Raw genomic sequence first — 13,464 nt, forward strand, 5'->3', positions numbered from 1 at the left:
CGGTGATGTTGTCCGTAGTCGTCAGGGTCGGTGATACCTTCTTGCAGTGGTGTGCATGCAGCCAATTGCGTTTCCCCTCCACTCGAAGAGCTGTTCGGGTGGTGGTCAGGACTTGCAGGGGGCCCGTCCACCGGGGCTCCAGACTCTTGGTGCGCTGGAAGTTACGCACTAAGACAAAGTCGCCGGGTTGGATGTCGTGCCCGGGGCCCCTGGAAACATCGGGAATGGCTTGCAGCACCTGCTGATGGATAACAGACAACGTTTTAGTTAGGTTATACAAATAGTCAGACATGAGGACGTCCGGGACGTCGTGGATGGATGTTGGTTTTGGTGCAGTCCAAAGGTTCATGGGCCGCCCGAAAACGACCTCGTAGGGGGTTAAGTGGTGTTTAGTGGGGGTGGAACGCATTGATAGCAATGCTAGCGGGAGAGCGTCTGGCCATTTCAGTCCTGTGGTGGCAACTATTTTTATTATCTTAAGCTTCAATGTGGCATTATGTCGCTCAACCAAGCCTGCAGATTGGGGATGGAAGACCGCGTGGAATTTCTGTTTCACACCCAGCCCCTTTAAGATGAGTTGGATAACCTCGGCTACAAAGTGGGGGCCATTATCGCTCCACAAAATTCGACAAAGGCCGTATCGGGGGAAGAATTCTTTCAGTAGTACTTTTGCGGTAGTCATAGCGGTGTTGTCGTGGGTTGGGTAGGCCTCCACCCACTTGCTGAAGGCACACACAACGACAAGTACGTACTTAAAACCTTGGCACCTTTCTAACTGGACATAGTCCATTTGTAGGACTTCAAAGGGGTGATTGGGAACCCCAAACCCTCCCCGGGGTACAGCAGTTCCTTTCCCAGGGTTGTGTTGGAGGCATACCAGGCATTGTTGGACCAGACGTTTGGCTGAGTCTGGGATTTTGTCGTTGTGCCAGACTTTGGAGATGAGTTCGATCATGGGGGCAGACCCTATGTGTGCGGGGGAGTGTGCCATGGTCAGCATGGGGATCAAGTATGAGTCGGGTAGCAACCATTTGTTCGAGTCTTTAGTTCGGCAGCAACCGTCATCGTCCTTCAATCCCACCCGGGCCCATTCAGTTAATTCGTGTGGTGTGCTGGCCAGTTGGATATCCCTAATCGTTTCCCTAGCATCCTTCCATTTCTCAGTTTGTGACCTGGTCACGTACATATGGGTCGTGGACCTATTCTCGGCTGTGGTTCGGGCAGTAATGTCAGCTAGTGCATTTCCCTGTCCTATAATGTCTGTCACCTTCTTGTGTGCCTGGCATTTGATCACAGCCAGCCGTGTGGGGAGGAGGACTGCTTCGGTCAGGGCAGAGACTAGATCTCCATGCAGGATGGGTGTGCCGTGGGAAGTCAAGAATCCCCTCTCTTTCCATAAGAGCCCAAAGTGGTGAACTACCCCGAAGGCGTACTGACTGTCTGTGTAAATGTTTGCGGTTGTCCCTGCTGCCAGGATGCATGCTCGTGTGAGAGCAATTAGTTCCGCCGCCTGTGCGGATCGCTGTGTGATGCGGGCTGTCTCAACGACTGTTCGGGCTGTGGTGACTGCATAGGCAGCTGAGGTGGTGCCATCGGGGAGCTTGATACATGAGCCATCCACCCACAGTTCTCCGTCAGGGTCCGGGAAGGCAGTATCCCGGAGGTCAACCCTACTCTTGGTCTGTTCGTCGGTGAGGGTCACGCAGTCATGTATAGGGGACGCATTGGGGTCAGCGTCAGGGAGAGGTAGTAGAGTAGCTGGATTCAGAGTGGTGCATCGTTTCAATGTGATGTGGGGTGCAAGCAGAGTTAGTTCGTAACCAGTCAGTCGTGCGCTAGTCAGGTGTTGAGTCTTGGTTTGGTTCAGGAGGGTGTCAACCGCATGGGGTACCAATACTGTGAGGGGGTTCGAGAGCACGATCCCCTCACTTTGCCGGATAGAGACAGCAGCGGCGGCTACTGCTCGGAGGCAGGCGGGTAAAGCTCTGGCTACAGGGTCAAGAGTGGCGGAGAAGTAGGCACAAGGGCGTTGTTTAGGGCCTATGGACTGGGTTAGAACAGACAACGCACATCCCTCCCTTTCGTGGGTGTAGAGGGAGAAAGGTTTAGTGTAGTCTGGGGTTCCTAGAACTGGGGCCGAGCAGAGGGCGTCTCGTAATTCTTTGAAGGAGGATTGGCATTCGGGTGTCCAAGGGAGGGGGAAGGGGACATCTTTAGCCAGCAGGGAAAGCAGAGGTTTTACAATAAGACTGAAGTTTGGCAACCATTGTCGACAAAAGGAGGTGAGGCCTACTAGAGACCACACTTGCTTCTGAGTTTTGGGAACAGGGGTTTCTAGGATGGTCTGAATTCGGTCAGGGGTAAGTTTCCTCCCGTCTTTGGATAGTAGGTGGCCTAGATATGTCACTTGGGGTTGGCAGAATTGCAACTTCTTCCTGGAGACCTTGTGACCGTTTTCCGCGAGGAAGTGGAGGAGGTGAATGGTGGCTGTGACGGCAAGTGGAGTGGTGTCGGCTGCCAAAAGAATGTCATCGACGTACTGTATTAACACCACTCCATCGGGTAGTTGGACTGCATCTAGTTGTCTCTTGAGGGCTTGGCTATAAATGCTGGGACTCTCAGTGTAGCCTTGGGGTGCCCTACAGAATCTGTACGAACGGGCTTTTAAAGTGAAGCCGAACAGGTAGCGGCTGTCTGGGTGGATGGGGATGGAAAAGAATACGTTCTTGAGATCAATAACGGTAAAAGTGGTGGCAGTGGACGGAATCAGGGTGAGGATGGTGGTGATGTCTGAGACCACGGGGTACTGAGGTATGACTACTTTGTTAACTTCTCGTAAGTCAACAATAAAGCGGTATGCTTTCTCATCTCCCTCGCCTTGCTTTTTTACAATGGGTAGGATAGGGCTGTTGCAAACATTACTGACTACTTCTTCTACCACTCCTGCATCGACTAGGGACTCGATGATTTCCACCAATGCCTTCTCGCCTTCGGGCGATATCCGATACTGTGGAAGCTTTGGGAGCACTGCGTCCGGTCGGACGGTTATGTGTACTGGGTCGATCACCATGCGCCCTACATCTGAGTCGGTTTTAGCCCATAGATGTGAAGGTAACGTGTCGAGTAGGGACAGGTCAGCATCGGTTATAGAGAGCATACGCCGTGTGTGACAAGGTCTGAACAGATCTGGGTTATCGTGCAGGATGACTCGAACTCCGTCTGGGGAGCATCTGATGGTAGCTCGAAAATGTTTTAGCAAATCAAGTCCCATAATAGCATCGGGGGTGTTGGAGGAGAGTAGAAAGGTCGTGTCAGTGGCGTTATCTTCTAAGTCAAAGGAGATTGGTGCTGATAAGGGGTTAGTGGAGGGCATTCCATCGAAGCCTATTGAGGTTACGTGTGAGCCAGACAAGGGTGCCCTAGGAATCAGTCGTTTAGATAACGCACTACGTGTCGCCCCAGTATCTACCAGGAATGGAGACTTGGTGCCCAAGACCTTAGCAGTGACGTAAGGACCTTGCTGGTCAACACGGAGTTCGACTGGATCCCTCCCTTGCCCCTGGCGGTCCTATGCGAAGTCATGGGTGCTTTCGTAGTCGGACTGCTGACACTGGTTTTGTCGGGGGCGATCAAAGGTGTTTGGTCTGCCTGGCCTGTCGTTGATGGCGTCGTTCGTGTACCCTCGTCCCTGTCCTCTATTTCTGGGGTCATATGCTGTGTCTCTGGGGTCCCTATTTTTGTTCAATTCCAGAAGGACCGGGCACTGGGATTTCCAGTGTCCGAACCCTCTACAGAACGCACACTGGTTCCCATCTAAGTCTCTCCGTCCGTTGTAGGGTGCAGGGGTATGGTCTCTAGGGGGTAGCTTTCTAGGGGCGGTTGGTTGGTGATTCCCTTTCGGGGGCTCCCTTCCTATGGTCACCCCTTGCAACTGTGCTATCATTACCCTCTCCTTCAGTTCCTTTTTCTTCCTCTCTGACGCCCTATCGTTCTCATTCTTTTGGTTTTCGTAGTATTGGGCCATCTGGAGGATTGCTGCGGGTTTGGAGGCTGCCCAACTACTGTCGCTGGTCTGTAGCTTCTGGGAGACTTCTTGTGACAGACCCTTCACATAATTCTGGACAAAGAGGTGATGTCCGGTTGCAGTGGTCATGTCCTGGCCACTATAATCGGAAAACACAGTCTCGAATCGAGAGAAGTATTCAGACACATCCTCCTGGGGTTTCTGGCGACAAGCCGTCACTATCGACCAGTCTACCTTTCTTTCTGGGATTAGAGTCTTCAATTTCTGTACAATCTTGTCTGGGAGCTCCAATATGGCTTTCGGGGGTTTCTGTCCCGGTTCTCGCTGTTTATCTATGGTATCGAGTTGTACCCAGGTATATCCGCGTGGTCAACTTTCCGGATTTGCTTCCACACATCAGCCGGCAGACATAATCCGAAGAACAAGTCGATATCTGCTAAAGTCATTATTGTTGAGCCTAAGGCTGTACCTAGTTCGGTGTAGAAGGCAGTCGGGTTCTTTCTTAAGTCGGGTAGAGTTTTTCTAAAGGTCAAAATATCTTGTCGGTCCCATGGCTGGTAGACCCAATTATATACAACCCTTCCCTTCGCATCTTGGTGGTTGATGTCGTCATGTGTTCCCTGACCTCGTGGGGGGACCCAGTAGGGGGCGGCCTCTTTGATGGGCATCATGGTATCAGTCCTTTCTTCCTGGGGGTTAGTCGCTATGGGGGTTTCTGCTTTGGTGGCCTGTCTGTGTTCTTTAAGGTGTCGATAGACCTCGAGTGTACGAGTGAAGAGGTTCGTCACATCGCCCTCTCCTTCTTCCCCAATGTCTACCTTCCTATATAGGGCCGCTAAGCCTTCGGGACCTTTATCGTGGTACCTATCCTCATATGTATTCAGGGCGTGATAACAAAGTCGTACGACAAAGTGTCGTCTGCGGCTGTCGGCATATGAGTTATACACGTCTGTTATATACTCCTCACTTTCCTTTCGCTCCACCAGTGTCCCTACTATCTTGTCGATTCCTGCTCGTTCCTCCCTTGTTAGTCGATTCATTCTGGTGGAATCTTTCTTTCTCATCTCAGGGTCATCCAACGTTATTGCCGACGTTGTGTTCAGTACAAGAGGCTCGGCCGGCGCGGAGGCCGTGAGGACCGAGGCCCCTGTACTGCTTTCTCTTGTGTTTGGGGGTTGTGGGTGTTGCACTACCGATTGGGAGGGTGCGTATGGAGGGGGCATGTAAATGATCGGGGGACCTAATAGTAATTCGTCATTCGTTCGTTGTTTAGAGGACAACTCAGGGTAGAGCATAGAGGGGGTCCTAACAGCGTACTGGCCTGATGTTTCGGGCTCCTGTCTTAGTTTAGTTTCCCTTCTCTCCTTTATTTCTTCTTCTAACTTTCTAGCGGCAAGGTGAGCTGCCTTTCGTAATTCCTTTTCTGCTTTTACCTCTTCCCTCTTTTTCCGTTGTGTTGCTTCTTTGCACCACATGCCGATACTGTCAAGCATAGTAGGCGTCGTCTTATTGCTACGCAGAGCTATTTCTAGCATTTCTATCTTACGGTCGTCGAAGGATCCCATCAGTGGCCACTGACTCTCGGGGTCCTTCCTTGTATATTTATGCCATAGCTTGCTATAAGCTACGGCGACTAGTCCATATTTAGTGAACATGTCCTTATTAGGGGTGCCCTCCAGTGGAGCCGGATGGTCCACCTCTAATAAGCGGTCCGGGCAGAACCAACTACCAATCAGTGGGGAGAAGATAGGCATGACGGGTTTCAACGGGGACAAAAGTCAGCACTACCTATCTTTTCACTGCTTGCAAAGACTAGACAGAATATCTCTATTCCTCGTTATTTGTAAGCAGAGAATACCTCCAAAGAACCAATATCGAACAACTAGTGTTCGGACAATCAATCAATCAATCAATGGGGAGATAAAGATAGGCACGACGGGTTACAACGGGGACAAAAGTCTGCGTTACCTACCCTTCACTATTTGCAAAGACTAGACAGAATATTTCTATTCTACGTTATTTGCAAACAGAGAATATCTCAAAGAGCACTATTCTTCAAAACAATCAATGTTCGGACAATCAATCAGTGGGGAGATAAAGATAGGCACGACGGGTTACAACGGGGACAAAAGTCTGCGTTACCTACCCTTCACTATCTGCAGAGGGAGAGAGAGAGAGTATTTCTACTCCTCCCCGTTTGTAGACAGCGAATATCTCAAAGAGAACAATCAATGAGCAATACTAGTATTTCAAACAATCAATCAATTATTTCGCAATTTGTCGTGTTTCACGACCTTACCCGGACCGCGTGGACAGTTTCTCATCTTCCGCCTCCAGCGTCCGATCGTCCTCTACTCTCCGTATTTGCCGCGGCACTCCTGATGGTTCCCAGTCAGGACCGTAGATCACTCGAGAGAGGTCTGCTCGGAACCAGTGAAGTTCGGATGATCGGCTGCCAGACGAGGGTCTATCAAGCAGGAGCTCTCCCGATCGTTGCAGTCTGTCGTCAGGACCTCTCCCACTGGATCCACGTGTCGCTGATGGGCCCCACGTTGGGCGCCAATTGTTAAACGGTAGCGGCAGTTTCAGTCGATAACCTTTCAAGTATTGCCCGGCGGTAATCGCCTCTTATACCATTCGATGTTAAACCAATAAAGAGGCAGGCGCCGGAGACTGGAAGGCAGGAAACAAAGTTTTATTCCGTCGGAGCAGAACACATCAGATCAGACAGCAAGGTATCGTCACGAGGTGCTCTAACTGCATCTCTGAGGCCTGGCCTCTTATACACAGGTTTATGACTTTATTGCAGAGTTATCATACATGGCACATTCTTGAGATTGTCTTGGAACATGAAAGAACATCCTCGGAATCCCCACTTCGAGCTCGTTCCCACACATATCTACAGTGGAAGTCCCCACCCCATCCACAGTAGGAGATGGCTATCACACAGCTGGACATTCCGCCAATTCCCGGGGGTGTGTGCGACCGGCCGGGTCTCAGGGGGTAGGGGCTTTGATCTACTGTAATCCCTTTGATGTGGGGTGTTTCCCTTACAGTAGGGGCAATAAACTGCATCCGCAGGGCTAGGTGATGGCCTGGGATCGGTTCGGACAATGGGGCGCAGAGGAAGGGGGTTATCAAAGAGATGCATGACCATGTATGGGATGTCGGTCAGGCGCGGGGTGTGATTCCATGGCAGGGTCGCGCAGAAGGAGAGGGTTTATGGCCCGTGTATGAGAGAGCGGGGGTGGCCGGCGCGCGGGGGATGCTTGCAGCGCCAGGGGAACGTGCTGGCGATCGACAATGAGCGGGGAGAGAGAGTGGGGTGCCTAATATGGCGGCCGTGCGTTCGCTGTGCGTGGCGCTGGGGAGAGGCAAGATGGCGCAGATAATGTTCAGTTACAAGCTAAATTTCCACAGGCCCTCGGTGTTGAGTTGCGAGAGCACCGCACCTATGCCGTGCTCTGAGGCGTCTGTCTGTACAATGAATTCCTCACTGAAATCTGGAGTTGCGAGTACTGGAGCGGTACACATTGCATGTTTCAGCGTGTCAAATGCCTCCTGGCAAGCAGCTGTCCATATAACCTTGCGAGGTTGCTTCTTAGAGGTCAATTCCGTCAAGGGGGTTACGATGGTACCATATCCCTTGACAAACCGGCGGTAATACCCAGTGAGGCCGAGGAAAGCTCGGACCTCTGTTCGGGTCTTGGGGGGCTCCCAAGCCAAGATGGTCTCTATTTTGGCCTAGAGGGGTTGTACCTTACCTCCGCCCACCAGGTGTCCCAGGTACACGACAGATCCCTGTCCAATCTGGCACTTGCTGGCTTTAATGGTTAGGCCAGCGCGTTGCAGCGCCTGCAATACCTCCTGGAGGTGCTGCAGATGATCCTCCCAGGTGCTGCTGAAGACAGCTATGTCATCCAGGTAGACCGCTGAGAAGGACTCCAGACCAGATAGTACCTGATTCACTAACCGCTGGAATGTCGCCGGAGCATTTTTGAGCCCAAAGGGCATCACTCGGAACTGAAAGTGGCCCTCGGGGGTGGAGAAGGCTGTCTTCTCCCTGGCTCCGTCGGCCATGGCAATCTGCCAATATCCGGATGTCAGGTCAATGGTGCTGAGGTACCGGGCTGCTCCCAGCCAGTCCACCAGCTCGTCTGCTCGTGGGATGGGGTGAGCATCTGTCTTCGTGACAGAGTTCAACCCCCTGTAGTCCAAACAGAACCGAAGTTCCGGTGTGGTACCCGGTGGGGCCGCTTTCGGCACCAACACCACCGGACTAGCCCACGGGCTGCTGGAAGGTTCTATCACCCCCAGCTCCAACATCTTGGTTACCTCACGCTGGATGCTATCCTTCACTCGGTCAGAGAGCCGGTAAGACTTGTTCTTCACCGGGGGGCTGTCCCCTGTGTCCACATCATGGGTACACAGATGAGTGATTCCAGGCGTGAGGAGAACAACGAGGCGAACTGTCCCAGGACATGGCGGCAGTCCCTCTGTTGCTCTGCGGTCAAGGATGGGGAAAGGATTACACCTTCTACCGAGCCATCCTTCTCCTGTACCGCTAGAAGGTCAGGAAGAGCTTCACTCTCTTCCTCTTCGCTCTCATCCGTCACCATAAGGAGAGCAATCTCTGATCGCTCATGGTGCGGCTTCAAGCGGTTGACGTGGAATACCCTCAGGGGCTGTAGGGGGTCTTTAGATCCACTACGTATGTGGTCTGGCCTCGTCGCTCCACAATGTCATACGGGCCAGTCCACCGGTCCTGGAGGGCACAAAGCTCCCCAGGTTCCATGACCCACACCTTCTGTCCAACGTCCAACTCGACCGTCCGAGCGTTGCGGTCATACCATTCCTTCATAACGGTCTGGCTAGCCTCTAGATTCTCTGAGGCCGCCTTCCACAGCTTGGCCATCTGGCTGCGGAACGCCAGCATGTAGCTGACAATGTCACGGGGAAGCTTCTCCGAAGTCTTCTCCCACCCCTCCTTCACTAAACTGAGGGGACCCCTAACGGGATGGCCATAGAGCAACTCAAACGGGCTGAACCCGACTCCCTTCTGCGGTACCTCCCGGTAGGAGAACAACAAGCAGGGGAGGAGGACGTCCCATTTACGCCTCAAGCCCTCTGGCAGGCTCCGGATCATTCCCTTCAAGGTTTTGTTGAAGCGCTCTACGAGCCTGTTAGTCTGGGGGTGGTAAGGAGTGGAGAACCGGTAGGTCACTCCACACTCCTTTTACATGGCCTGCATATAGGCCGACATGAAATTCGTGCCCCTGTCTGACACCACGACCTTGGGGAATCCCACTCGGGTAAAAATCCCCAACAGTGCCCACGCCACCACCGGTGCAGTCATGGTCCTCAGAGGAATAGCCTCTGGGTACCGAGTGGGGTGGTCCACCAATACCAGAATGAACCGGTGTCCCGCTGAGGTCGGAGGGTCCAATGACCCAACAATGTCTATTCCGACCCTCTCAAAAGGGGTCCCGACCACCGGGAGCGGTTCCAAAGGGACCTTCAATTTAGTCCCAGTCTTGCCACTTGCCTGGCAAGACTTACTGGTCTTCCAAAAGGTGTCTGAGGCAATTCTCATCCTGGACCAATAAAAATGTGGGACCAACCGCGCAAAGGTTTTGTCCTGGCCCAGATGTCCGGCTAAGGGTATCTCGTGCGCTAACTCCAGCAGGAAGGCCCGGTAACATTGGGGGACCACTATGGCCCTCGAAGATCCATGAACCGGCACCTTAGGCTCACTGTACAGGAGACCATCCTCCCAATACACATGATATCCGCCCGCCTCCTGACTGGCCACTTGGGCTTCGGCCTGTCGCCGCATGCCTTCAAGCGTGGGGCACGCCCTTCGTGCCTGACAAAATTCCTCCCGGGTAGGCCCTCCTTCCAAATGCCAGTCGGCAAGGGTCGGCAAGTCCCCCACGGGAACGACATCCACCTCCGCGGACTCCGGGGGCACCTCTGCGGCCTCCCCATCCATCTCACGGGGCGTGTCCTCTACCACCTTCTTCTTTCCACACTTGGCGTTGGGTTGGGCCCTAATTCCAGGCTCCAACCCGGGGTGAGTTCCATGCCGGGCAGCCATGGACCGCGTGACTACGCAAGTCCACCCTGGTAATCCCAGCATCTCGGTATGAGCTCGAAACTCTACATCTCTCCATTTGGTGTGCTCCAGGCAGCCGCGGTGCGTCCATTGGGGCGTAGGGGCGTAGCCTCACTAGCCACATCGCCCCCTAAATTCGTGCAAGTGAAGCAAATGAAGCAATTTCACAACTCCGCAGTCTCGCGCTGCTGGGACACGCACGTGGCAATCCACTGAAGGGGGAGGAGTGGGGCGGGGCTGCGGCAGCACTCAACACAGTTTGAGTGACAGACTGTCACTGATAGCGGCGAGTGCGCATGTTTGGGTTTGGGCTGTGACCAGCCCGTACATGAGCACTGTGAGCCACTACCATACTCAGTAAGCGAGGGAGTGGGGGGGGAAACCGAGAGGCCGTCGCAGCTCCCCAGTCTATTAGGGGCGGGCCGTATTCGTGCCCTAGCCAATCCTGGCACTGCTAATGCAGCGTCCGGATTGGCTGCGACTGCGAGTGAGACACTTGCCGCGCAGTCTGAAGTTGTTCCTGCTCCTGACCGGCCCAGACCTGTTCCTGCAATCCTAGTCCGGACCGGCCAAGGAACTGGAGACAGACAGAGGTGGCACGGGATCGGGATCAGGTACGTTTTTTGTTTTTTATGTTACCCCCCCCCCTCTCCGAGAATTGCGAGCCGCGATTGATCAGTCCCCTAAAAAACAGACACTTCTGAAACCTAATACGATTCCAAATGCATGACACTTTGCCTTGTTAACCTCTCTGCCAAGCTCTATACCAATACAGTGACAACTCAAAACTCGGAGGCTTAGATCTCACTAATGATGTCATGTGTCTGCCAGCAACGTTAATGACGTATTACTAGGAACTGAGAGCGGTCACTGCCTGGTGCATGAGATTCCAGGAATTGGCTGCAACCAATTTGCGAAATAAAAGCTAACACATGTCTGTCCGTGTTTTCAAGGCATTTAAGCACGGTGTTATCCTTGTCTCCACACAACGCATATAAACAGTGTATTTCACATGCTGGCCTTATAGTTATAACTTCATATCAACTCCAGGATCTCGTGTCGACGTTCGGACTGTCAGCAGCGGCTTTGGCTTTTTGTTGTGTCTTCCCTGTGCCTGTGTTTCCACAGCGACAGAGAGTAAAACGTGGTGCAAGAGTGAAGGCAGCGTTGAATGCTAGCGTCCACAAGATTGCTGAAGGTCACAGTTTGGAAATGGAAACCTGAACGGTTTGGTGGACTTTCCAATTTCTTAATATGTTTGTATGCTTCGTTCGAAATATTTACATATATATTAATATTGGAGCTACTCCTCGGTTTCTAGGCCCTGCCAGTGGTGACAAAGGGAGTTAGACATTCAGCAGTTGATCCAGTCACACAGTGTTGATGGAGGTCAGAAGCCAGGCTTTGATCACCGTTCTCCAGTGTCCACATTAAAAATGTATCCACTAAATACTGATCTGCCGTTTGTACTCCACAATATACACAGGCCCTGGGTTTACTATATTTGCTACTTGCTGGGGTACCTGTGCCAACTTTCACAAGAAAATAATATTTTGTATGGAAAGTTAATGCAAGTGCAGTGAGAAAATTGCTATTGAAGGTGGAGCACTACACCCCCACGTTACCAAAGCAAAGCGGGGGGAGGGTTGAGGGGGGCACAGGGCAGGAGTAGCGCAAACACGCATAGGTCTTCATGAAAAGCTATGTGTACTAAATAAGCATGACCTACGGGTGAAATTATTTTCCCAAATCCACCCCGGTGCAAGCAAGGGAAAAGCGGAATAACGTGTGACCTTTTTCTGTAACTATTTCATTTTTTACGCAGCTTTGGGTGGTGTTCCTCTCTTTGAGATTAGAACTGAAGAGTGTAACTCAAGTGTCAGTCTCGTGCAAGCCACCGCTGGCTATTCATTTGCGCCATAGGGAAATGCTTAGGTTGTGAATGTGTAATAGTCACTCACAAATGCTGGTTTTGTTTTATGTTGAAGCACCATGCCAACTAACGTTTCATTGCTTGACACTCAACACAAATATTCCGAGGGTTCTGGGAGCAGAGATGGGACTCCATTTGAAATCTTCCTTCACAGAGGAGTACCGTGTGCTTTTGGTAATCATAAAGACAGTAAAATCAGGCAGTAAGATGGTTTTCCGGCAGCACGACCATGTCGTTCAGACTAGAAATAAATAATGTAAGTTTGAAGGCTACACTAATATATGCTGCCATTTATAGGCGGCCGCCATTATCTGCCATGTTGTGATTATGCTACAAAACCAAGCAAGACCTGTTTTTATAATGTATACATTTGAAGCAGCAACGAAGGGCCTTGTAAAGTACAGTCCCAAATCAAAAGCCCCATCTGTCTGACGGCCCTGTGTAAAATGCATGCTGTCTCTTTAAATAAGTGTCCCCTTTACAATTATGTTTTTCTATTAGATGTTATCTCTGATTTGAGGCTGGCGCTTCCCTAACGGTAGCTAAGGTATCCATTTTAGGGTGCAGCAAAAAGCAACAAACGTTACACAAAATTGCCATTTTCTAAAGCAGGGGTCCAGGAGAGCCGGATCCATCATCACAGATTCAAAATATCTAATTAGTATGTAAATGAGTAGCATTTAGATTAATTTTACCGACATTTATTTTATCCTGAAAATCTGGCGTGGATTTGGCCCTCCTGGAACTATGTTGGACACATCTACTCTTAGAGCTGAGATTTCCATGAGTCTTATAGTCTGAATTCAGCACCTGAGCATAATAGGACAGAATGTATGAAGCTCTGTGGTAATACTGAATAAGCAGCTACCTATGTTATGCCATCTATTAATGTAATAACTGCACTTTCACAATTGCTTTATTAACCTTCCTGCTTTCTCAAATTTTCTTGAAAATACCCGATTTTTCTTCTTTTTTTTTCAAATTTTTCTTGGGGGGGGTTAACCCCCCCAAAATACCCTTTTGGGGTTCGGCCTCGCTCGCTGCGCTCGCTCGCTACGGTGCTGTATGCTAATTCGTTTGCGCCTCACCACTTTAAAATCTCACCCACCGCCCCTGGCTCCAGGTCGTTCCCTAGAAAGCACCCCACAGGCAAGGCAGGGCTCACCGCAACTCTCATTAGGCCTTTGACTCCTCCCCACTCAAATGGAACACGAGCCACTGGATAGTGACTCACACTGCCTCAGCCAATACGGCCGGATGGAACTCCTCGGGGACTACTTGGTCTGGGGACACCAGCCGCCTCACTACGGTGGTCATGCTTGCACCTGTGTCCCTCAGAGCCTCCACCTCCTCCCCGTGAACTCTCACCCTCTGCTGATATTTAGCAGTGTT

Source organism: Triturus cristatus, chromosome 7, assembly GCF_964204655.1.
Source record: "Triturus cristatus chromosome 7, aTriCri1.1, whole genome shotgun sequence".
Classification (NCBI taxonomy): domain Eukaryota; kingdom Metazoa; phylum Chordata; class Amphibia; order Caudata; family Salamandridae; genus Triturus; species Triturus cristatus.